Source organism: Ceratotherium simum, chromosome 2 (assembly GCF_057802395.1).
Source record: "Ceratotherium simum simum isolate JZ-2026a chromosome 2, ASM5780239v1, whole genome shotgun sequence".
NCBI classification, from domain to species: Eukaryota; Metazoa; Chordata; class Mammalia; order Perissodactyla; family Rhinocerotidae; genus Ceratotherium; species Ceratotherium simum.
The window spans coordinates 69,076,061-69,100,986 of record NC_141901.1 but is presented as its reverse complement, the minus strand read 5'-3'; the positions used below and the strand labels follow the sequence as shown (position 1 = coordinate 69,100,986).

Genomic DNA, 24,926 nt, shown 5'->3' with positions numbered 1-24,926 from the left:
GGAGAAGTCTCATGGGGTCTTCTGGGAAAGCTATTTCACTTCCTGTTAAAAGAGACAAGTACAAGAGAAGACATCTCTGATAACACCATTTTCCCCTTGTCCCCGCTCTCAAAACAGATGTGATATTTGAAGCCACAGCAGTCATCTTGCTACTATGAGGCAAGGAGCTTAAGGATGAAAAGCCAAGGGGCTGTCAGCAGCAGAGTGAGCTATAAGAGGCGGAGTTCTGATGGTGTCACTGAGCAGCAGTACTAAAAATGGCAACCACCGCCCCCCTGGCCTCTTGTTATGTAAGAAGAACAAACCTCCTTTTGTTAAAGCTACTGTTGGTCAGATTTTTCTCTTATTTGCAGCTGAATGGGTTCCTAAATCATATCCCATAGCATTATAAATCTTCATATACATCATAAAATACCATAATTGGGATTTATCCTAATTTACAAATCTAGTTCCCAATTTTGGATAATTTAGATTACATCAACATTTTAACTACCTAAAATAATCCCATGGTGGACATCTTTGTATATAAAGCCTTTTCTATATTTATGATTATTTTCTTTACTCAGGACAGATTTCCTGTAGTAACTTAAGGCTCTTGACACATATTAACAAAAAGCTTTATAAAAATTTTTCTCCAATTCTCGACATTTTGCCTCTTTTAAAACACTGTATTATATGGACTCTATACTTGTTTTACAAATAAAGAAATGGACAATCTAAGTAAATCAAATGAAACTCTATGGTCCAAATTGTATGCATTTTCATCTTAAAAGAAAACTGCCTTGAGGTGTGTTTCATCTGTTTGAAAAGTATAAAAGAATAAAACCTCATAGAAAACAAGGCATTAATATTATATAATAGTTGCATATAAATGGATTTTTCTTATATTTATCAAAGTGGATGCTCTCGTGAGGGGTTGCAGATGTGTTAACTTGAGTACAAGACCAAATGGAATCATAGTTTTTGTATGGGAACAGACATGGGCATGCTATTTGGAGCGCACACATAAGGAACAGGTGAATGGATAGGGTTGGGGACATGAATCTGGTGCCCGGACCTTCAAGGGTGCTTCCCCTGTATTATCTCACTTTGGTGTTTAAATGATCTCGTGACTGAATCCATTTTACAGATAAAGAGACTGCAGCTTGGAAAACTTAAATGCCTTGCCCAAGGTTGCAGCAAAGTGGCATTGCTGGGATCCTGGCATAGGTCAGTCTCATTCTCACTTTTCTGCACTTCTCATGCTTCCTCATCTATAAAAACGGGGGAAACAGTGCACAGAGAGGTGATGTGACTTCCGCAAGCAGAGATGGTTCTAGAACCCTGTACTCTATGAACTTTATGTTCCATGCTTTGACCCCTTAAGGGAGGCAGTTAAAACATAGTGAATAAGATTTAGCAAAGGCAGCCTTTACTGGTATTTTGATTGCCAAGTGACATTGATGCTGTTGAATTGTAGCAGTTAAGTCACATGTTTCTTATCCAGTTTGGGGGATAAAGTTAACCTGAAGAAACATCATTTAGGATGATGAAGGATTTTCTTAAGGAAAAGATATCTGAGGGGGCAGTACTGTTAGGCCGAGTGATTAGACTCAAGTCCCAGCCCCACCCTGTGTTATCCATATGACCCTGGACAAGTTATTTAAATCTCTCCATGTCTCAGTTTCTCCAGCTTGAAAGTTGGCATAAATAATGGCATAACACACAAGTTTTATGTGAGGATTAAATGAGACAAAAAATGCAACCTCTGGCACATACGTAGTAAGTACCCATTAAATCAGACAAGTCTTAGGTTGTAACGATTTTGTAACTGGATCCCTTCAGTTCTTTATTTTCTTTAGAGAACTTTTTCTCTGTGCTGAGTTTGTCTGCCACTTCTCTGCTGGTCACGGCTGGCTGAATCCTTTGAATCTAGCTTCTGCTCAGCAGACTGAATGGAACTTAAATGTTCTGAGTCCAAAAGCTGTACTCGGAGAGATGTGTTGCATGCAGAAGTTGTCAAATAGGTCAGTGTGGTGGACTTCCAATTTGCCAGCCTCCCTTGCAGTGGGTTAGAGCCATGTGACTACTTTTGGCACATGAGCTGTGAGTGAAAGCGACACATGTGCTTCTGGATCAGAGTAGTTAGGAGCCAGCTAGGTCCATCTTCCATCTCTCTCTTCCCTTGTTGAGATGAAGCCACATGTTCCAGATGGTGTAGCTATAAGGTACGCAAGGCCTATCCAGGCCACAATGGACTTTATGTGAGCAAAAAATAAATCTTCATTGTGTTAAGTCACTGAGAATTTGGGGTTTGTTACTAAACAAAGATTAGGCAAGTGGTTCTCAAAGTGTGATCCAGGAACCCTAGGTGTCCCTAAGACTCTTTCAGGGGATTTGGTAGGTAAAAACAATTTTCTTAATAACGCTAAGATGTTATTTGCCTTTTTCACTCTCATTTTCTCATGATCGTAAAGCAGAGCTTTCCACATGCTAGATGATGTGTGATGATATCATTGCTCTGAGGTCTAATGGAATGTGACTTTGTGTATTCTTGCATTTAAAAATGTCTCTGTTTTAATTTCTAATGTGCTAAATATTGATAGGTATAATCCATATAAACAAAAGCTCTTTGAAGGTCCTTAATAATCTTTAAGAATGTCAAGGGGTCCTGAGACCAAAGAGTTGGAGAGCCACTGGATTAGTCTACTTTGCCTAATATAGAAATTGTATGGGTAATTTAGAGTGGGCTGTGGTGATTCCAATCTTTTTTGTTCTTAAATTTAATTTTCAAAGATTTCTTTATGAGGTAAGTACAGAAAAGAAAATTAATACATTTTTAATTCAATACAGTACTTGATAAAATTATTTTTTTAAGGGACTGGAAGGGATTGAGAGTTGATGGAATAGTTAGAGATGGGTGCAGAATTTGAAAGCCTGGATCATATAAAAATTAATGATACATAGCAGAAGGAATTGTATAGTAGGCACTTTTTATTGCTGAGCATGTTAGTCATATGTTGGTTGATAATTTCCACCCATAGCGTTAGCAAGAATTTTAGTGAATAAACTATGGAAAGATGGGCAGACAAGTTTAAGAGACTGACTGGGGTCTGTCTTTCCCAATTAATTATTAAAACAAAGGAACTGATATTTTATAAATGCTTGTTATATGCTAGATCTTTTATATTTATTAGTAATAATTATCAACCTTTATAACCCTTTAATAAAGTTCAGTTATAACCTCCATTTTATAGATGAAATTGACATTCACTTTTGGAATCAGAACTTTAACTTTGGTATTTTTTTATTCCGATGTCCTTACTTTTTCCATAATGCCAAGCTGACTTAATGAAATTATCAAGTCAGAGGTAAACAGAGATGAAATTATCATAGGGTAGGGCAGAAAGTCATGGTAGCTTTTCTGACATTTTGTTTTTTAACAGTTACCCCTGAAATGCCTTTTCTACCTCACAGATAGAGTGCAAGGTTTCAGCAGAAAGTTATTGCTCATTAGCCTTTCTTCAGACTCAGTTCAAAGATCTTCAGTGGTTTCTAGTTGCCTGCAACCATTTAAGGTTCTTTGTACATTCAGTTACTAAATAGTTGTTGACTTCCTATCACCTAGGAGAAAGTGTCTTAGATGCTGGAAATATAGCAATGAACAAAACCCACAAAGATCTCTGCCCTCTTGGAGCTTACGTCAAAGAGGGAGGCTGAGAATAAACAAGATAAATATATAAAATACATATGTTAGACAGTGACAAATGCAAAGGAGAAAAATAAATCAAAGAAGGGCCTTGTGGGAGTCAGGGTGAGGGTGCAATCCGCAACAGCGTGGCTAGAGTAGGCCTCAGTGGGAAGGTGATGGATGTAAGGATAGGCAGGAGAAAATGACGGAGTTACATGGATATCCAGAGTCAGAACCTGCAAGGAAGAGTGAATGATAGGTGCAAGGGCTGTGAGGTGGGAGCTTCAAGAGCAACAAGGAGGCCACCTCGGCTGAAACTAGGTGAATGAAAGCTCTTACAGACAGTGGAAGGATTTGGGGCTTTCCTGTGAGTGCGATGGCTGCTCTTTTAGTATTTTGAGTAGAGGAAAGACATGAGCTGGCTTGCATTTTAACAGAATCGCTGCGGCTTCTGTGTTGAGAATCCTGAGCGTAGGAGAGGAGGGTAGAAGCAGGGAGACCTGTTAGGAAGGTATCGAAGAAATCCAGGTGAGAGATGATGTGGCTCAGCTCAGAGTGGTAGCAGCGAAGGTGGTGAGAAGTGGTCAAATTCGGTTGTATTTTGAAAGCAGAATCAGCAGGATTTTCTATTAATTGTCTGTGGGTGTGAGAGAAAAAGAGGAATTGAGGCTGATTCTAAGATTTCTGGCCTGAGCATCTGGAAGGAAAGAACTAGTATGGGGAAGGCTGGAAGAGGAGTAGACTTGGCAGAGAACACCAGGCGGTTTTAGGATTTGTAGTTTTGTGATACCTATTAGACTTCTAAGTGTAGATGGTCTGTAGGCAACTGGATGTACAAGTCTGGGTTCAGGATGTGCATTAGAGACATAAACTAGGGAGTCATCAGAATAAGGACTGTGCTTGAAGCCATGAGAGTGGATAAGATCATATGAGATGTGATTGTAAACAGAAAATGGAATAGGTCCAAGGACTGAGCCCTGAGCTCCATTATTTAAAGGAGTTGGGGGAGGAGATGAGGAGAAAGAAGCAAAAATATGAGAAGGAGCAGTAAGGAAAGAGCTCAATCCATCTTTCTCATAATCTCATCATCCCATCTACTCCTCCCCAGGTTCTATGTGATCCAGCCACATGATTCAAACTGCTCACAGCTTTTCGTGTCTCTGTCCTATCTAACATAATTCCTATGTGTGGCATGATATCAGGCAACTCTTTTCTGATGTGACTTTGTCCTGGTCCATCTTTAAGGACCATTTTAAATGTTTTTCTTATATCCTCAAACTTCTCCTTTTTCTTTGTACCCACCTGGGTACAGAGTCGTTCCCATCACCACATTTTAAAAACAACTCGTGTAGCAAATCCACATTCCTATTTCTATCTATACTCCTTTGTGTACATGTCTGTTACTTCTCCAAACTCTAAGCTTTTTGTAGTTGAGGACCATGCCACCTTGCAGAATGCCCTGACCATTTATTGAGCAAAATTGCCTTTCATTGAACAATTATTGCGGAGATATGGACAGGAGGAAGATGCGAAGAAGGATGTTTTATACTAAATAATAACCTCATTTGGATCTAGAAATTATGTGTTGCTATGGGAACAAAGAGATTACATTCCTCTCATAATAGAAAATATAAGTAGTGATTCAATTGCTTTTGGGATAGGGTAGACCTTACTGCCATACTGCCTTTTGATTTTAAAATTGTTCTTAAAATCAAGTAATAAAAAGAGAATCAAAAAATAAAATATCCCCCAAAACAGACATAACACTGAAATAGTCACGTGTCGTTTAATGATGGGGATATGGTCTTAGAAATGCATCATTAGGTGATTTCATCCTTGTGCAAACATTATAGAGTGTAGTTATACAGACCTAGATGGTGTAGCCTGCTGCACACCTAGGCTATATGGTACTAAACTTATGGGACCACCGTCGCTTATGCGGACCATCGTTGACCAAAACATCATTATGAGGCACGTGACTATATAGTAATTTTAATAAAACAGGAGATACAATTCAGATAAACACTTACTTAAAGTAGTTCTAGAATGGTATCATAAACTGGTGACCCGTGAGCCAGAATTCAAACTTGCAAACATGCATTTGCATCCTTAGCAGGGTCCTGCGCCCTCCAGTTCCACGACAGACCCCTCTGCTTTTTACTGTTTTGTTCGAGACAGCTTTGCCCATTGACTTTACCTGCCTTAGTACCACTTTCCTCCTCTGTTTGGTTACCATTCCCAGTCTACCATTAATGTGGACTGCAGCATGAATGAACGGTGCCTTGGAGCTGTGCAATGCAGTAGGCTGTCTGTTGGCCCCTGAAGGCATTTGTGTGTGACTTTTGTTTAAGGAAATAAATAACATATAACTATTTTAAATTTTTTTATCAAGTCCTACCTTTTCCCCAGTAAATAATGTACCTTAAATGTTAGCTGGATTAGGAAAACCGCTAGAAACCAACAACACGATGATTCTGACCAGATGTATGTAGACTCAAAAAAATAAATAAAAAAGTGCAAAGGTAAAACTTCAAAAAAGCCTTATTCAGGAATGAACGTTTTCATTTTTAATCTTCATTTTTGACTGACTTGATTTCCTTGTTTCCACTTTAGGTTCTTTCTTGCCTTGGAGACTCAATGATTTTATGTCTAGTGGTTCATAAGTCACAAGATATCTGGAATTAGGTGGTAAGTATTTTTCTTTCTCTACTATGAGCCTATAAAACCTCAGTGGTTTATATTTTAAGGCAATCAAAACTAAATGGAGTCTTGCATAATTGGCTCCCTCTTGCTAATGTTTCCATAAAAACAAAATACTATAGACAACCCCTGAAAATGGAGAGATCTTTTACTTCCTGAATGTAAATGGAATGAAAATCAGGTTGGGAACACTCTCCCTACGCACACACACACCCACCCACACATATATGAAAAATACCACTTGCGGCTTTGTGCAAATATAGAATGATCAGACATTTTTGGGAATAATTGGAGTAATTACTCTTCTTAAAGATGAAGTGCCAATAGAACTTTTGGGTAACTTGAGCTTTTAGAGCACCAAACTGATGACAGATTGTTACTATTGTGTGAACTCTCTTCAAAATATCTCTGAAAATAAAAGGGATGGGAGATAAGACCAGTGAAGGCTCAGAACTTTTATTAAATCACCCATCTTTTCATTTCTATATCTCAAGAATAGTCATCCCTTTTGCTGCCAGCACAAAATGACCCATACAATGTGTGCAATGGATTTTCTTATCCTTTTATTATAAGAAATATTTTTCCTTCCTTTTCACCTTTTGGGGGGCTTTTAGCCCTAGAACTTCTAGAAAACTTGAAAAAAAATACCTTAAGGAACAATGGAAGCTGACTTGGCAGATCGGCCACGGCTTGAGTGATGATCTCTGACATTGGGTTCAGGATTATTATTTTGATGGGAGATATTATTTTTAGAACCAAACACAGTGCTTTAAAAGAAATAGAAACAGATAGCGTCTTTCTCCAAAAGTGCTGGCACTTTGATTTGGCCAGGACAGTGTTCATGGGAATAAGGCATGGAGAATGCAGCTGACAGGAAAATCAGCATAATAAGGCTCCCAGCAGAAGTGGGCTTTCAGAAGCTAGTTGAAGATGAAGATAGAAGGTCCTCAGGATAGAAAATTATTCTAAACATAGTGAGGAGCCCAAAATAAGGCAGAGAGTAGAGACCTGAAGAACCTAACTGCTGCTCTTGGGAAACAAAAATGACAGAGAGGAAGGTCAGTTGTGACAATGTGTGAGAGAAAATAAGGACACAGTGGAAATGAGAAAGGATTTAAAGAGACTTACAGCTGGAGAAGGCCAAACAATTAAATGACTTGGGGAAATAACTGGCACATCCTAACGGCACTGCTACTGCTCGATGCATCATGTCTATATTTTCTGGCAGACAGAGAAGGGATAATATAAATTAGGTTAACATGTATGTTCTTGGTTAGTTATTAAGCAAAATAATACCTCAGAAGTCTGTATCTGCAAATGAAGTGACTGGTCAGGGAAGCATTCAGATTGTCTTCTAAGGTACAAATTCTACATTATAAAGATTAAGAGGAGGATTCTTGTGAAAATGACTGGGATGTGAAAATAAACCCAATTAATTTTTGAGTTAAGTATCTGGAATATATACAAGGGAGAAAAAGATTATTTGTAAACTTGACAAAGTAAAAATCATTTGAATGGTGATGAAGATTTTCTCCTCTGTGTTTTGGAAAGTAATTGTCACTAGTACTCGGGGGAAGGCTGGAAAGAGGCTAAAGGTAGAACAAGGGAAGAGAAAGGTATAATTTTAAGTCAAATTGGTAGATACATGATTTGGCCCTTAGGGGAGAAATTGATAAAATTCAATCACTTGTCTATAACAGAAATAATAATGCAAATTAGTTAGGATTTATTTGGCTTAATTTAAAGGGTTCAAATGGACATAGTGTAACTGTAGAACACTTTCTAAAATTAATAAATTTACTATAATTTCATACATTAACTGGAAGAATTTAAAACTAAAATGCATCTTATAAGCCTCAAAATCACATTATTCCGTTTGCTTGTTATAATCGGTAGCAATAATCCCTGTCTAAATAGGGGATGGGGCTAGAAGATAGAGGCCTATGGAGCCAATAGGCGGCATTTTAATTGTCTAATGTCAATTTGAATACATAAGCCCACTTGTATTTGCAATACGTTGAAACAACTCCATATTATATTTTGCAACCCCTTGGAGCTAGGTAGTATTTTTCCTTTCCCTTTCATTTTAGGAATTTCTAGCAAAATTTCAGATTAAAGAGATATAATTTATTGCTAAAATTTTTAAATGAAAGCTTTACATTTAAGTTGATAAATGTTTAATATTTGGATGCTATTCACATTGATATATTGAGAGATGGAAGAGAAAACATTCACTTGATACTTCAGAATACTACAACAGAAAAGTTTCATTACTATACTGCTATAAAATATTTGAAATTTTCAACATTATTAATTTTTAGGTGAACAAACATTTATTAAAAAAATAATGTAAGTGATTATTGGCCTCTCTTCTAAGTAGTTTTTTTCATTGAATTGTTACTTGTTGCTCTGAAGGGGCTGCAGGCTCAATGCTGTTCATTGGAACACCTACTGAAGAGTCAAACGTTTTTATTTTCCCCAGTGTCCCCAAGACAACCCTAGTCATGTTCTGAGCTCACATGTCCCAATCTCCTTAGTCCTAGACTCATGACACTAACCTTATTCTGCCCCTGCTATGCAGAGCTGGAAGCTAATACACCAACACTTCTTAGGACTAGTGATGGGACCACAAGGGATGGTGTGAAAGATTGAGGCAACTTTAATCCTGGAGGATTGTCAGAGAAGAAAGGCAAAGAGAGATGAGAAAGAATTAAAGGGGTGGTGATAAGTAGAGAAGTTCCTGTTCCGCTAATTCCAGCCCTTCCCACACTATGTAAAGTAGCTCCATGGGCTTCTGTCCCCTTGCTGGGCTCTCCTTCTCCTCACTGCATTTACTTCCACCTGATAGCATTATATATGTATCTGTTCATTCATTATTGTCTCCTCCTCCGCAAGGCTTTGTCTTGTTCAGTGACCTATTGGAGAGCCTAAAGCAGTGCCTGGCACTTAGTAGGTGCTCAATAAATGTTTTTTGATAAATGAATCAGTGAATGATTTAGACAGCTCTCAGAGGGGAACAATGGCTTTCATCCTTTTAGGTTATGATCTTAAATATCTTGTTGGCATGAGGATTAAGATCTTGTTTCAAAAATACAGCACTTGTATTTGATGACAATGGATGTTAACTGGACTTATTGAGGGATCATTTTGCAATATATACATATATTGAATCATTGTGAGCTATACCTGAAACTAATATAATATTATATGTCATTATATCTCAATTAAAAAATGTTAAAAGAATGAATAAAGTGAAATTTAACAACAAAAAAATACAGACTGTATCTTTCTTCTGCCTAACAAAGTATCTCATATTATTATTATGATTATATATTATTAAATATATATATTATATATTATTAAATAATAGATGCTCAAATATATTAATGTGTTTGAATGAATTTATTGAAGATAAAAAATTAAAAGAGGAATAAAAGGTGGTCAGGAGGGATACCAGAAGAAAGGAAAATAATTATTTGTGTGAGACTGAAGGAACCACGGCTGGGGGAAAAGCTGATGAGAGGAGCAGGTAGTGGGGGTTTTAATGCATTTCTACCTCCAGGTGGGTCTAGGCTGAGACTTTCCCAGGTAGTAAATATTTGTCACCCTTTCAAATCAATTTTTTTTGTGTGTGTGACGAATATTGGCCCTGGGCTAACATCTGTGTCCATCTTCCTCTACTTTATATGTGGGATGCCCACCACAGCATGGCCTGATAAGCAGTGCATATGTCCATGCCTGGGATCTGAACCCTCGAACCCCAGGCAGCCGAAGCAGACCATGTGAACTTAACCACTACGCCACCAGGCTGGCCCCCAAATTTGAATTTTTTAAATGTGTGTTTTGTGTCTACTTGGAAGCTAGGCTGAGAACTCCGTGGTGGAAGGACCGAGAAGAAAGTGTGTCCTTGGTGGCAGCCTTCAGATGTCCTCTGCTGCTTAGCTCTGGCCTCAGACTTGCATCCTCATAAAACATGGCCTCTGAGGAACCACCCACCTCTGAAGGCAGCTTAATGAGGCCACTTGGTCTTCTCACCTCCTCCCCATGTCTCCCTACCTCTCATCCCAAGTAGCTTATCAAAACGTCTGCCAACCACAAACCATACTCTCTCTATCTCATTATCCCTCCAGTGATGTTGTAGGGCCCACCATGAGTTGGGTTACTAAGGAGCTGTCTGGCTTCCATTCACCCTCACTCTTGAACTTAGCAATGCCTTTAGTTAAGAGTTGTGTGTAAAATGAGTTAACAGCAAATATTTAGGAGTAGATTTTAGGAACATTAGTAAAAGTGTGGTTATGTGTGCTAGGTAATATATAATTGACACAAAATGAAGTTTTATATCTTTAGAACCTCACCATGTAGCACTCATTGGGCTTAGCATGTGACACACAATATCTCGTTTCACCCTCATGATCTCCTGATGTGGGAACAGCTATCCATGTTCTACATGAGGCAACTGAGGTTTAGAGAGGGTAGACAACTTTCTCAAAGTTACAGTGCTGGTTAGTGAAGGAGTCAAATCTTAAACCAAGATCCATGCTCTAGCCACTGCCCAGGCTGTCTCAGTGGCAATTTATTCTCAGTGGCAGAAAGGATTGATATAGATAGACAAAGAAGAAGTAAGCATATTGTTGAGGAGTCAGTCAAGCTGGTGTTAGCAGTTATAGAAGTGGGGTAAAGAATTGCATGACAGGGACATGTCTCTGTCTTGTTTATCCCAGTAGTTTCCATATCTCACCCTCGAATCATTTATAAGTTCTCAAATATTGAGTGTCTATTATGAGTCAGGTGTCTTACCTAAACTTGGGATATAGTGGTGAAGAGAACAGAGCTGTTGACTTTAATCGTATAACCTCAACCTTCCCTCTTGGGAAATAGAGCTCTTTAAGTTGCCTGTAACCTCAGCCTTACCACCCTCTTGGCCCTATGAATACACCCACTTTATACCCTTCCCCCAGCCAACCTGCCTTTATTCCACCTGTCCTCCGACATCCAGCTGGTTCCTGTCACTCACCAAAGCAGCTTACTCACCTTATGCTCCTGTGGGAAGGGTCTAGGCGGGGCCCCCTAATGAGTTCATGGGTCCTGGGTGCTTCTGCCTTTGTGAGCCCTTTCCTCCTTTAAAAATAAAAGTAAAAATGATATTTTATGACTGCCTTGGTATCGGCATGAATGTGTTAATATTACATATTAAAACATTTTCTTTGACTTAAAAGTTTGTATTTTTTTCTTATCCTTTTAAAATAAATGAAAACATTTAGATAGGCCTTTAAAAGTATTGCAGGCCTTGATAGGGCTGGCCCGGTGGCGCAAGTGGTTAAGTGTGCGCGCTCTGCTGCGGAGGCCTGGGGTTCGCCAGTTTGGATCCTGGGCGCGCACCGACGCACTGCTTGTCAAGCCATGCTGTGGTGGCATCCCGTATAAAGTGGAGGAAGGTGGGCACAGATGTTGGCCCAGGGCCGGTCTTCCGCAGCAAAGGAGAGGAGGATTGGCATCGGATGTTAGCTCAGGGCTGGTCTTCCTCACACACACAAGAAAAGGTATTGCAGGCCCTGAGTCCTATGCCTAATGCATGTATTGATTGTGGGTCTAGGCACCATTTGGCAAAAAGCTATTGCCTACCTATTGCTGACCGGCAAGTCAGACCAAATTAGGCAAGAAATACTCTTTGGTTTATTGTGATCTGTCTGTGACTGACTTTTCTGGGAGTTTAAGACTTCTGCCCTTTTGCTTTGATGCAATAATCATCACTCAGTTGTCACTTGGTAATTGCCTAATTATATTATTTGGTGATAAGTGAAGTTTTTAAGCGACAAACTCTTCCAAACAGCTGTGATTTGGTTTGTTTTTGATACTTTAATTTACAATTTCATTTGTAAAATCATAATTAGTCTAATTTATTTAATGACCCCCATCACAGGCTGTAGAATATTTTCTGAGGGTGTTTTTAATTACACACGAATCAACACCATAATTTTAGAAGGGTTCGAGTGAACTGGGCATTCACATAATTCCCACCATTGGTCCTTAGCCAAAGATTTAGTCCTTTATCCCCCTACAGTAAAAAGGTTCTTAATGAATACAAAATGTTTTTCCGAAAGGTTGAATTCACTTCGTAATTTAGAGATATATCTTTCTCTTTTAAAGTTTTGGAATCTCGTTCCTGACCTTTTCTATTCTGTGCCCAGGATAAATATATTTCTTTGGATAAAGTTAATGATATTATAACTGATCCTGAACAAAAGGTTAAGTTCTTATAAGGACCACAATTGAATTTTTGGTTAATCTGTTAAAAGTGGTTTCATCTGTGTTTTGTTTTTCCTCTAAATTTAGGTGTGTCTCTTAATTAGCCTTACTTCAGAGTGACTTTGTGTTATTTTTCACTCTTAGGGAAACCATGATGGTGACGTTTGGAAAAATTGAATAGGGAAGAGTGAAGCGCGATTATTTTTTTTATTTTACTGACAACTCAGAGTTCTGAAGAGTTTGGATTGCACTATGAAAAGTTTGTGTGCAAAATGTTGTCCAACTGGCCAATCCACTCAGTCTTGGGAAATGTCCTAGAAGCTTGGCAAGAAGAAGTTCTCAAGAGAGCATGAGTGCTGCCAATTTCCGATTGGCCAAGACACATTACAAGCACAACCTTCTCTCTGAGCAACCTGGCATTTCCACTCCAATTGGAATCTGCAACACAGATGCACATGGGAGAAAGAAGAAACAAACGTTTTCAGATTTCTGCTCCAGGTGAATCTTTCCTTCTGGTCTATCTGGTGAATCTTTCATTTCATATCTGGTCTGCTCCAATCTTCTTCTGATCACTGACCATTTCAAATATTAGGGAACAGTGGGCACATTACAGGTTAGTTTTAGAACTGAGAAACAGCCAGGGCAAATGCACGATGAGTGAACAGATCTATTTTTATACATATACACAAGGCATTGAACCTGTCAAACAGTTAAAATTGTCGCTAATAAAATTTTAGATTTGCTGTGTGAGGAAGCCTGCCTGTCATGTTGGCCCTTGCTCAAGTAGCTCCCACCCCTGGTGCCTGTTTGGAAAATGGTGACAGCTGTGCTCTTTGCCTGGCTGCTTCCATTTATGAAAACATAGGGGTAAATGGCAGTCACCCCCACAGGCCCCTTTACTGTGAATCTTCTTTTCTAGCCACAGCCAAGAGTAAAAACCCCCAACAGAATTGAATAACAGTCATTCTGGGCCTACCTCAGATAGGTTTAATTTGCTTTTTACAAAAAAAGACCTCAGGAAATTAAAGAAAGAAAATATTTGCCTAATTGGAATTTTTAAACAATATTTTTTTTTGTTCATCAAACAACACTCATTTTATGGTATTTTTATACAGCCACTTGTGATAGTTTATGTAAGCAAGACAAAAATATCCAATTATACCAAGCAAAATTTTCCTCCTAAAGTTTATTTTCTGGGTGTGGCTGGGGAGGGCTTAGAAGGCTTGGAGCCCATACATGTCTCTTTGGAAAATCTGTCCTCATTTTGCCTTTAAGCATTGTCAACAGTGTCATCTGTGAAAACAAAGCCTAGTAGCAGATTAGTTGAGATGGTTCCTTCAGTGGGTTAATTTCTCCTTATTTCTGAAATTCTGGTTTCCTTTATCACCATGCTTCTTAGTCCTGTGCCCTTCCAAGTGCTTCTGGGATTTTGCTCATGGCCTGTGGCTTTTATCTGCCTGACCATCAGAGCAAGGCAGTGTGTCCCTGCCCTGCCTTGTGCAGACAGCACAGAAGGGGAGCCGAGGGCACTCAGGAGCAAGCCTAGCCCCATTCTGCATGTTCTCCTCTTGGCCCGTGTTCCTATAATATGAAAGCCATCCTCTGAAAATCTCCTCTACACCTGCCTTTTCAGTTTCTATTACAGTCTCATTACTGTAAATCCCTAGGCCACCACAGAAATTCCATTCTAGACAGGGTTAAGCTGGCAAAGGTCTCTATCAGACCACTGGAAGTCAGTAGAGATTTTGTGTCTCTCTCCTATTAGGTCTCATTACTCCATTACGATAATAGACTCCCCCCTTTCTTTATGGGACGCCTTGGGTAGAACTTGTCTCATGAATTATAAATGATGAGTGAATGAGTAGAAGAATCCTGAGGGACACATACCTATCAGGTTTTATGCCTTCGATGAACATCAGGAGACATTCCCAGATTGTCCCACAGTGTTTTGTCACTTGATTTATTTATTTCCATCCATACATATTTTTGCACCCCTCCTGAGTGCCAGGCATTGTGTTACAAAGGCAACCCACAGTCCGATAATTTAGTGTTTCAGGCATCAGCAGTCAAATTGGAAAGATGGTGACTCAGTGGACAATTCTAAAGCAAGTGGGAAGTGCTTCGGTTGAGACACCACAGCGGGTGGTAGGAGTCTAGAAATAGCACCTGAACTTGTGGAAAGGGGTTAGGGGAGTCTGCCTGGAAGACATGTCACTTTAAATTGAAAATAATTAACGAGGTAGTAGAAGAAGAGAAAGATCCGAAGGCAAGAGACTTAAAGCTTGAAGAATTAAAAGTAAATTTAGAATTTCTTCATTGTATCCAGATCAAATGTCTGCTGCTTTTCTATAGCCCGTTTCCTTTTGTTGGATTATCTTTGGAGATGAAGACTTACTGACCAGCATTTCCCACATAGTCATCTTCACATTTTTGTGAGCAATTTTGGGCCCTATATTTTACAAGGGAGATGGGAATAGTGACTTTTGCTCAGAAAAAAGAAAACAATGTTGTGAGAGAACTTAAAAGTTGGATCATAAAGTGATGCATAAAGTAGCTGGTGTTGTTTGGCATGGAGAGATGACAACTCAAAGGGCTTCAGATTTTTGAAAGATTATCATTTAGAAGATGGGTTATTGCAGGTTTGACAATTCCTCTTGTTGCCACCGTGTTTCCTATCAGATGTCAGTAATTAACCAATTTCTTCCCTTTGAGCACCAGGTGCAGCCCCTCGGCCCCATCCAGCATGGTGCTTTCAGCAGTTATTGCTCTGCACGACTCTGGATTGAATTTCTTTGCCATTTCTAGGTTGGCCGTTCTCTGTGTGCTGCTGAGGGTTCAGCTGAGACCAATGGGTAAAAGATAGAGATTCAACTTCAAAACTGTCAGATCTGATCAACGATGGAATAAGTTGCTCCTAGAGGTAGTAAATTTCCTAACATGAGAAGTTTTCAGAGATATATTTTGGGAAAAAAATTAACATCAGTTTTTCCGATGGTTCTACTCTCCCACTCCTAGCCTTATAGTGAAAAAGGCGAGAGAGAGACTGTCTCTGAGAAGCAGCGAGGTCAGAGATCCCCAGCTCTAGGGATGAGAAGGGTCTTCTTTGGGTCACAAGGTCAGCACTCTGGGCGAGCTGCAATGGGGAAGACGCACCAAGGAAGGTTGGATCTCAAGCAAGGGTTTCCAGTCCTCCCACAGAGTTCCATGCGGGACACTTAAGGACAGAGCACAAGTCTTGTAGGGACTACTGGCGGCTTGGAAAGTTGGGATGTTGGGGGCAACTGTGACAGGGTGGAGAGCATTGGCTTCCATCCCTTAAGTCTCCTGAATTTAAAGTAATCTGAGGAGAGGAGAGGAACCTCAGTAATGGTGATATAGAATTTCCTCCCAGCCCAACTGGCATGAGGTTCAGAGTCAGATTTCATTTCACTTAAATAAAAGGAAGATTTCTTGCACATATACTTCAGTTTGGGGCCTGAGGTTTGGACCTACTACAATGTGACTAATAATCATTGGCCAGGAAAGTCATTGAAGGGACTCAAATATTGAAACCTGGCTGGACTAGTTAAGTTATACAGTCCATTTCAATTCTGAGATATTATAATTTTTTGACTCATGAAATCAGTAATTAAAATTTCTCTCACTCTTCTCATTTTGGCAGCACAACTCTAATTTCTTTCACTCTATCTCATACAATGTGCAAGATATTTTCATTCACCTTTTGCACACTCCTGTAAACCTTTACAATAGTTATAAATTTTTTGAAATGTGGGTTCCCCAAATCTGATACTGTAGGCTAAGTGTGGCCTCAATTTCTGCATCTGTGAAACGCAACGATTAACAGCACCTGTTCAGGGACAGATTGTGAAATGAAGGATGCTTCACCTCTGGGCTCCTAGCACATTCTCTGGGCCTCTTCCAAGGCCCTAGGAGCAGGGTTATCAGATTTAGCAAACAAAAAAATACAGGAAACTCAGTTAAATTTGAATTTCAGGTAATAAAACAATGAAATTATTTTTAATATAAGTATGTCCCAAATTTTACATGGGACATACTTATACAAAAAATTATTTGTTTATCGGAAATTCAAATTTAACTGGGATTCCTGTATTTTATCTGGCAATCCCACCTAGGAAGTGTCCTAGAAATAGTGCATTAGTAATTTTCTTCTGGAACAGAGAGCCCAAATTGTATAAGCACCACAAAACCTGCATTCTTTTGTGTATGGTTCAGTTTGAGATCATGATTAACTTAAAGCACTTACATTACCATTATTCAAACTATTGCAATTATTGATGTTATTTTGTTAGAAATATGTCTTGCTAGAGAAGGGTCACAACATTGCCTGGCTTTTGCTGACATATTTAGCTTATGATGAACCAAGATCAGCAGCTCTTAGTCTTTTTCACTTTCAAAAGTGTTTAATTACTTTTTCCTGTGTTGAAAATTCCATTTGCATCAGGCCCTGTCTATCCACAGCATTTTAATGAATCCATAGCCTGTTCCCAGCCCTATTCCCAGCCACTGCTTCTCCTATCAGGAGATAAGGGAATGCATGTAACTTTGGAGTCAGAAACAGGATTCTCTCACTCAAGCAGAATCCTGTGAAAATATTATTGAACCACTCACAAAAATGAGACTGGAAAGGAAAGGAATTTTCTTTTGAGGCCAATTGTCTGCTTCCTTTTATAGCTCAGTTCTTATTTTTCTGATTTTCGAGTAGTCAGAGAGCTCTTCCTCCCCCCACACTAGTTGTTGGTGAGTCTTGTATCAGCTCATGTCACCCTAGGCGGTAGCTCTCTGGGTGTCCATTCTGACAATTGCCTTGGGGAACTGTTTGTCACACAGATACAATAGAACTCAATTTTAGCCAAGCTTGTGTTTACTTAGATCTACTCCACCCACCCAGGTTTTGGATATTCCCCCTAAAAGCTGACGAATCCAATGAATACTTGATAGCTCTCTACCAACACATGAGAAGGGATTGGTCCTGCTTCACAGCATCTGGGATATAAAGGGCCATCACCGTGCTTAAAAAAAAAAGTTTTCTTATCAGTTTCTTAAGGTTGCTTTGGCAAGCAACTAGGGAGTAGGCTTGTGATATTTCTTACATTCTATGCTTGGAATTGCTAATGCAAAATCAATTATCCCACCATCATTTTAAACACTATGTGAGAAGTACAAGAGTTATGCTAATGGTTCGGAGAATACAATTCGAATCTATGGAAGTTGTGCTGCTTTATCACTGATAGTTTTCACCCCGTGCTTAACCTTGAACGATTTTCCTTTTCAAACCAGTGTCCCAGTGCCATGGTGTCGCTCACTACTTTCTGGTTTCCGTACACCAGGTCTATACCAGCGAATACTCCAGGGCCACTAAAGTCATTTGTTGCCAGCACGCTCTCAGCTGCAGTTATCTCCTCATTGACCAGCGGGCGCTTTGTTAATCATCAAGTCTGGTCCAAAGTAAGCTGTAGAAAAAACCCAGGCGTTGCCCGTCATTGCAAGACAAAAAGCCTGCTTCCCATGGCCAGGTGGTTTTCCAGGACTAATCAGGCTGCTATGTCAGAAAAGCCTTAGGACAATGTCACAGTACAAGGAAAATGTCCTGGATAAGCACTGAGAATTAAAACTTGGTCTCATTTTTTTTTCAGAATATGGTACATCACTAAATGATTGCTAGTCTTCAGGGCTTTTACGAATGGTATTTATTATGGTAGCTAACATATTTTTAGGGCTTTCTATGTGCCAGGCCCTGTGATATGGAATTTACCGCATCATCTCATTGAATTCTCCCCACCTGAAGAGGCGTCAATACTATTTCCCCATTATACAAATGTGACACGAGTGCTTAAGGAGTTTCCCAAAATCAGAAAGCCAGTTCATTCTGGAAAAGGTGAGTGAAAGGTCAAAATCTGTCTGGTGGGCTCTGGCTTCCAGCATCACCTAATTTAACCCAACTTTGGACCAAGTACAAGACTACCTGTACTTGAATCCTGGATCCACATCTCAGACTTATCTTCTTTGTTCACAAAAGGGATCTAATAACAACATCTCCAGCAAAGTGTTGTAAAGGTGAAAGGGATAGTAATAACATTAATTAACACTTATGAATGCTTGTCAGGTGCCGGGCACTGTTTCTAAGTTCACTGAACATACCTGCTTATTTTTTTCTGACTACAAATCTGTGAAGTTGATGACACTGTCTGCTTTAGAACAGGGGAGCTGACGTACACAGAAGTTACATAACTTTCCCAGGGTTACGCAAAGAGGAAATGGTAGAGGTGGCATACCAACCCAGGCAGTCTACCTGGAACCACTATACTCTGCAGCCTTCAGTAATGTAACCAGAACACTTAGCAGAGTGCCCACCACATGGTACCCACTCAATAAATGTCCATCATTTAAGAACACAACTCTGTGCCAGATGCTATGCTAGGACTTTATATACAGTATTTCAAATAATTCTCATGACCACCTAATAAAGTAGCAAGGAACCCACTTTTGCATGTTTGGACACTAAGTTACAGATGAAATACTTCGCCCAAGGTTACATCTCTTTCACACACCACATTCCTATAGTGGGTGGCCATGTCGGGACACAGACCCTTTGTCTCTTGAATCCCAAAGATTGGTTTTGACCGTAGCCAAATAGCAAGATGGCTGTTGCTATTTTTAGGAATAACAATCTCAGATAGTAGCATGTTTTTATATAAACCTTTTACATTTTCTGTATGTCTCAAATGGCTCCCATGTAATCTTTTGATGCTTATTTAGGTTTGGTTTCTGGAGTTATGAAATTGATCATGTTTTACTACAACTTCTTTTTAATTTCTCCCTCTACTGTAACATGTAAAATCTCCACATTCAGTGTTTTCCATCTCACTGGGAGCATTGGCACTGCAGGAGCCATTTCACATTCTAGGGCTCTGCTGTACCTCACTTTGGGGTGATATATCAGACAATCTGTCACAGCAAGATGCTAAATGCCAGATGTTGCATTGTCAGCTTGGATCATCCTTTGAACATCTGTCTCCAGTCCTGAAAGAGGAAATGCCCTAATGTTCAGAAAACGTGGTTATTTATAAGGAAGTGTATGGCTGCTAATTAGTCACCAGGAGTGATCCAAAGAGGTAAAGTTACCCCAAAGGAAACTAGCCACATCCTGTAAACTCAGTGGTATTTTCAGTGGGTGAAGACTGGAAGGCTATTGGCTAAATCTAAGGAGAACTTATTCGACGCCCTTCTCTTGCTTTCTTTCAATCCCAGTGGCTATGTGGGTTTTCCTGGAACCTTCTTCATTTTTTTGATTAATCAAGCAAAGAACATTTAAAGAAGGTTTGTTTTAGGGAAGCCACTGGCTATGTACTAGAGAGAGAATTATCACAGAATCTCTGCCTTTAAAGAATTACTATTGAGAGGCGGAGTCAAGATGGCGGCGTAGGCAGACTCTGAACTCACCTCCTCCCGTGGACACAGCCAATTTACAACTACTCGTGGAAAAATTACCCCTGAGACAGAACTGAAAACTGCATAAGAGGAATTCCTGCAACAACGGACAATCCTAACTGAGGTGGAAGAGGCAGAGACTCCCTTCTGGAGAGAAAAACGCTGCCTTCACAAGCTGCCAGCGTCACGGCCGCCGGGAGCAGCCCACAGGTACGCAGCCTCCCTGGAGGCACGGGGCCCTGAGCCGGGGAGCGCCCCCGCTGTGGGCATTTTGTGGACCCAGCACAATCAAGACCAGCGGCATAATATCTGACTTTGCTGCTACTAAAACACTGGGGAGCACCCCCAGAAAACCCGGTTCACAAAGAAACTAAAACTGGCTCTTAAAGGGCCCGCGCGCAAACTCACCCGTTTCAGAAAGCATCCTAAAATCACCAGAGAGAAAGGTGCACAGTGCTGTGGTGAAAAGAGACTCACCTAATAGGCCCTGAGTGCATCTCGGTGAGGGGTGAGACCTCTCCAGGGACTGGGCCATTGGCGGTGGCCATTGTTGTGGCCCAGTGTGGGCGTGCTGACACAGACAGCATTGGAGTTCTCCCTGAGGCCTGCTAGCCCAGGGTCTGCCCCACCCGCTAGAGCACCGATTTAATCCAGCTCAGCCAAGGCAGGCAGACCACCCTAGAGAGTGGCCCCACCCAACAACAAGCCCTCAGGCAACTTGTGGGCCTGCATAGATTGGTGACTGGATTCTCTGCAGCCTGGCGACTGAGCCGACTTTAGCAGGGCAGGGTGTGCACAAGGAGCGGGTGGAGAGTGTGGGGCGGTGGTGGAGTGTGTGGGGCTCCCACCGTGGAGAGACTGGGTCTGCTTGGGGAGGTCGGGGCGCTCACATGGGGCAGGACTGTGTTGACTGTGTGTGTGGACCTGTGGGCGGCAGGGTTTGTCAGCTGCAGAAGACTTGTGCTTCTCAAAGACCCACATAGGAGGTTTGTCCCACCTTCCAAAGCCTGAAACAATTGGGTGCTCCTGTGCCTCAGGCCAGCCCCACCCAGCTGCAATCCTCAGAGAGCTGACAAGAGACCTAATAGGCTAGAGGCTTACAGCAATTGTAAGGCCCTGAGCCTAACAACCTGCCACGCTGGGGGCCTACTCACTTAAAAGAAATACTGTAACACAAATGTGGTATTAGAACTTGCAGCCAACTGTGCTGGGGCTCCCCACACCTGACAAAGAGACTGAAGGGCCCACAACAACTACAAGCAGCTGAGCATTACAACAGCTGGCCAGGAGCATAACTCAGCTTCCCTGGGTGCCTACAGGGAGAGCAAACAGGCCACAACAGAAGGACACACGTAGCCCACGTAGGGGTCACCCCTGGAACATTGAGAACTGAGGGAAGCACACTGGAAGCCTCCTAAGGCATCACTTACATAAGGTCACCTATCCAAGAGCAGGAGACGTAGCTGACCTACCTAATACGTAGACACAAGCACAGGGAAAGAGGCAAAAATGAGGAGGCAAAAGAATACATTCCAAGTAAGGGAACAGGACAAAACCCCAGAAAAGGAACTAAGTGAAACAGAAATGATCAACCTACCCGACAGAGAGTTCAAACTAAGAGTGTTAAGGATGCTCACTGATCTGGGGAGAAGAATAGATGAACTCAGTGAGAATGTCAACAAAGAAATGGAAGATATAAAAAAGAACCAATCAGAAATGAAGAATACAATACTGGAAATGAAAAATTCATTAGAGGGACTCAAAAGCAGAGTAGAGGATACAGAAGAATGGATCTGTGAGCTGGACGAAAGACTAGAAGAAATTACTCAAGGTGAACAGGTAAAAGAGAAAAGAATTAAAAAGAGTGAGGACAGTCTAAGGGACCTCTGGGACAACATCAAGCACACTAACATCCGTGTTCTAGGTGTCCCGGAAGGAGAAGAGCGAGACAAGGGGGCAGAGAATCTATTTCAAGAAATAATAGATGAAAACTTCCCTAACCTAAGGAAGGAAACAGACATCCAGGTACAGGAAACACAGAGAGCCCCAAACAAGATAAAGCCAAAGAGGCCCACACCAAGACACATCATAATCAAAATGTCCAGATTAAAGATAAAGAGAGAATCCTAAAAGCCACAAGAGAATGTCAAGTGACATACAAAGGAAACCCCATAAGGCTATCAGCTGACTTCTCAGCAGAAACCTTACAGGCTAGAAGAGAATGGCATGATATATTTAAAATGCTAAAAGGAAAAAACTTAAAGCCAAGAATACTCTACCCAGCAAGATTATCATTCAAAATGGAAGGAGAGATCAAAATTTTCCCAGATAAGCAAAAATTAAAGGAGTTCGTCACCAAGAAACCAGTGCTACAAGAAATGTTAAAGGGACTGATTTAAGGGGAAAAGAGAAGACCACAAATAGGAAAAATTATCTAGTTCCATGATTAGAACGTAATGGATACAAATACACAAAAAAGAGGTTAGATATGATATCAAAAACATAAAAGGAGGGAGGAGGGGAGTTAAGAGTACAGCTTTCAGACAGAGGTCAAACTAAAGTGACCATCAATTCTGTATAGAAGAAGAAAGGAACAGAGAAGGACTACTAAAACACTGAGGAAAAAAAAAAAGTTAAAAAATGGCCGTAAGTACATACTTATCAATAGCTACTTTAAACGTCAATGGACTAAATGCTCCAATTAAAAGGCATAGGGTGGCTGACTGGATGAAAAAACAAGACCCATATATATGCTGCATACAAGAGACACACTTCAGACCTAAAGACACTCACAAACTGAAAGTGAAGGGATGGAAAAAGATACTCCACGCAAATGGCAATGAAAAGAAAGCTGGGGTAGCAGTGCTCATATCAGACAAAATAGACTTTAAAACAAAAACTGTAAAAAGAGACAAGGGCATTACATAATGATCCAGGGAACAATCCAACAAGAGGATATAACACTTGTAAATATCTACGCACCCAATGTAGGTGCACCTAAATATATAAAGCAATTATTAACAGACATAAAAACAGAAATAGACAGTAACACAATAATAGTAGGGGACTTTAACACTCCACTTACACCAATGGATAGATTATCCAAACAGAAGATCAATAAGGAAACATTGGCCTTAAACGACACACTAGAACAGATGGACCTAGTAGATATATAGAGAGCATTCCATCCAAAAACCGAAGAATACACATTCTTTTCAAATGCACATGGAACATTCTCCAGGATTGATCACATATTAGGCCACAAAACAAGTCTCCATAAATTCAAGAAGATTGAAATAATACCAAGCATCTTTTCTGACCACAACGGTATGAAACTAGAAATCAACTATAGGGAGAAAATCAGAAAAGCCACAAATACGTGGAGATTAAACAAAATGCTACTGAACAACGACTGGGTTAACGAAGAAATCAAAGGAGAAATCAAAAAATACCTGGAGACAAATGAAAATGAAAATACGACATGCCAGAATTTATGGGATACAGCAAAAGCGGTTCTAAGAGGGAAGTAAATAGCGATACAGGCCTATCTCAACAAACAAGAAAAATCTCAAATAAACAATCTAACAATGCACCTAAAGGAACTGGAAAAAGAACAAACCAAGCCCAAAATCAGTAGAAGAAGGGAAATAATAAAAATCAGAGCAGAAATAAATAGAGACCAAAAAAACAATAGAAAAAATTAATAAAACCAAGAGCTGGTTCTTTGAAAAGATCAACAAAATTGACAAATCTTTAGCTAGACTCACCAAGAAAAAAAGAGAGAAGGCACAAATAAGTAAAATCAGAAATGAAAGAGGAGAGGTTACAACAGACACCTCGGAAATACAAAAGATTATAAGAATATACTATGAAAAGCTATATGCCAACCAATTCGACAATCTGGAAGAAATGGATAAATTCTTAGAATCATACAACCTTCCAAAACTGGATCAAGAAGAAGTAGAGAATTTGAATAGACCAATCACCAGTAGGGGATCGAAACAGTAATCACAAACCTCCCCAAAAATAAAAGTCCAGGACCAGACGGCTTCCCTGGTGAATTCTACCAAACATTCAAAGAAGACTTAATACCTATCCTTCTCAAACTCTTCCAAAAAATTGAGGAGGGGGGGAAGCTCCCTAACTCATTCTACGAAGCTGACATTACCCTGATACCAAAACCAGACAAGGACAACACAAAAAAAGAAAATTATAGGCCAATATCACTGATGAACATCGATGGAAAAATCCTCAACAAAATACTAGCAAATTGCATACAACAATATGTTAAAAAGATTATACACCATGATCAAGTGGGATTTATTCCAGGGATGCAGGGATGGTTTAACATTCGCAAATCAATCAACGTAATACACCACATTAATAAAATGAAGAATAAAAATCACATGATCATCTCAATAGGTGCAGAGAAAGCATTTGACAAGATACAGCATCCATTTATGATAAAAACTCTGAATAAAATGAGTATAGAAAGAAAGTATCTCAACATAATAAAGACCATATATGAGAAACCCACAGCTAATATCATCCTCAATGGTGAAAAACTGAAAGCCATCCCTCTAAGAACAGGAACCAGACAAGGATGCCCACTGTCACCACTCCTATTTAACATAGTACTGAAAGTCCTAGCCAGAGCAGTCAGGCAAGTGAAAGAAATAAAAGGGATCCAAATTGGAAAGGAAGAAGTGAAACTGTCACTATTTGCAGATGACATGATTTTATATATAGAAAACCCTAAAGAATCCACCAGAAAACTTTTAGAAGTAATAAACGAATATGGTAAAGTTGCAGGATACAAAATCAACATACAAAAATCAGTTGCATTTCTGTACACTAACAA

The 24,926-nt window shown here is 40.0% G+C and overlaps 1 long non-coding RNA gene across 1 annotated transcript in view; it reads right to left on the bottom strand.

Annotated features, from left to right (window-relative positions):
* Positions 1-20,773, bottom strand: part of LOC147918043 (uncharacterized) — a 52,657-nt gene extending 31,884 nt beyond the window's left edge. Inside the window, exons 1-2 of the long non-coding RNA XR_015549141.1 lie at positions 20,543-20,773; positions 11,402-11,488 (exon numbers count right to left, since the gene is read on the bottom strand). This is a non-coding gene — a long non-coding RNA (uncharacterized LOC147918043). The remainder of the gene's footprint in view (positions 1-11,401; positions 11,489-20,542) is intronic.
* Positions 20,774-24,926: the final 4,153 nt, after the last annotated feature.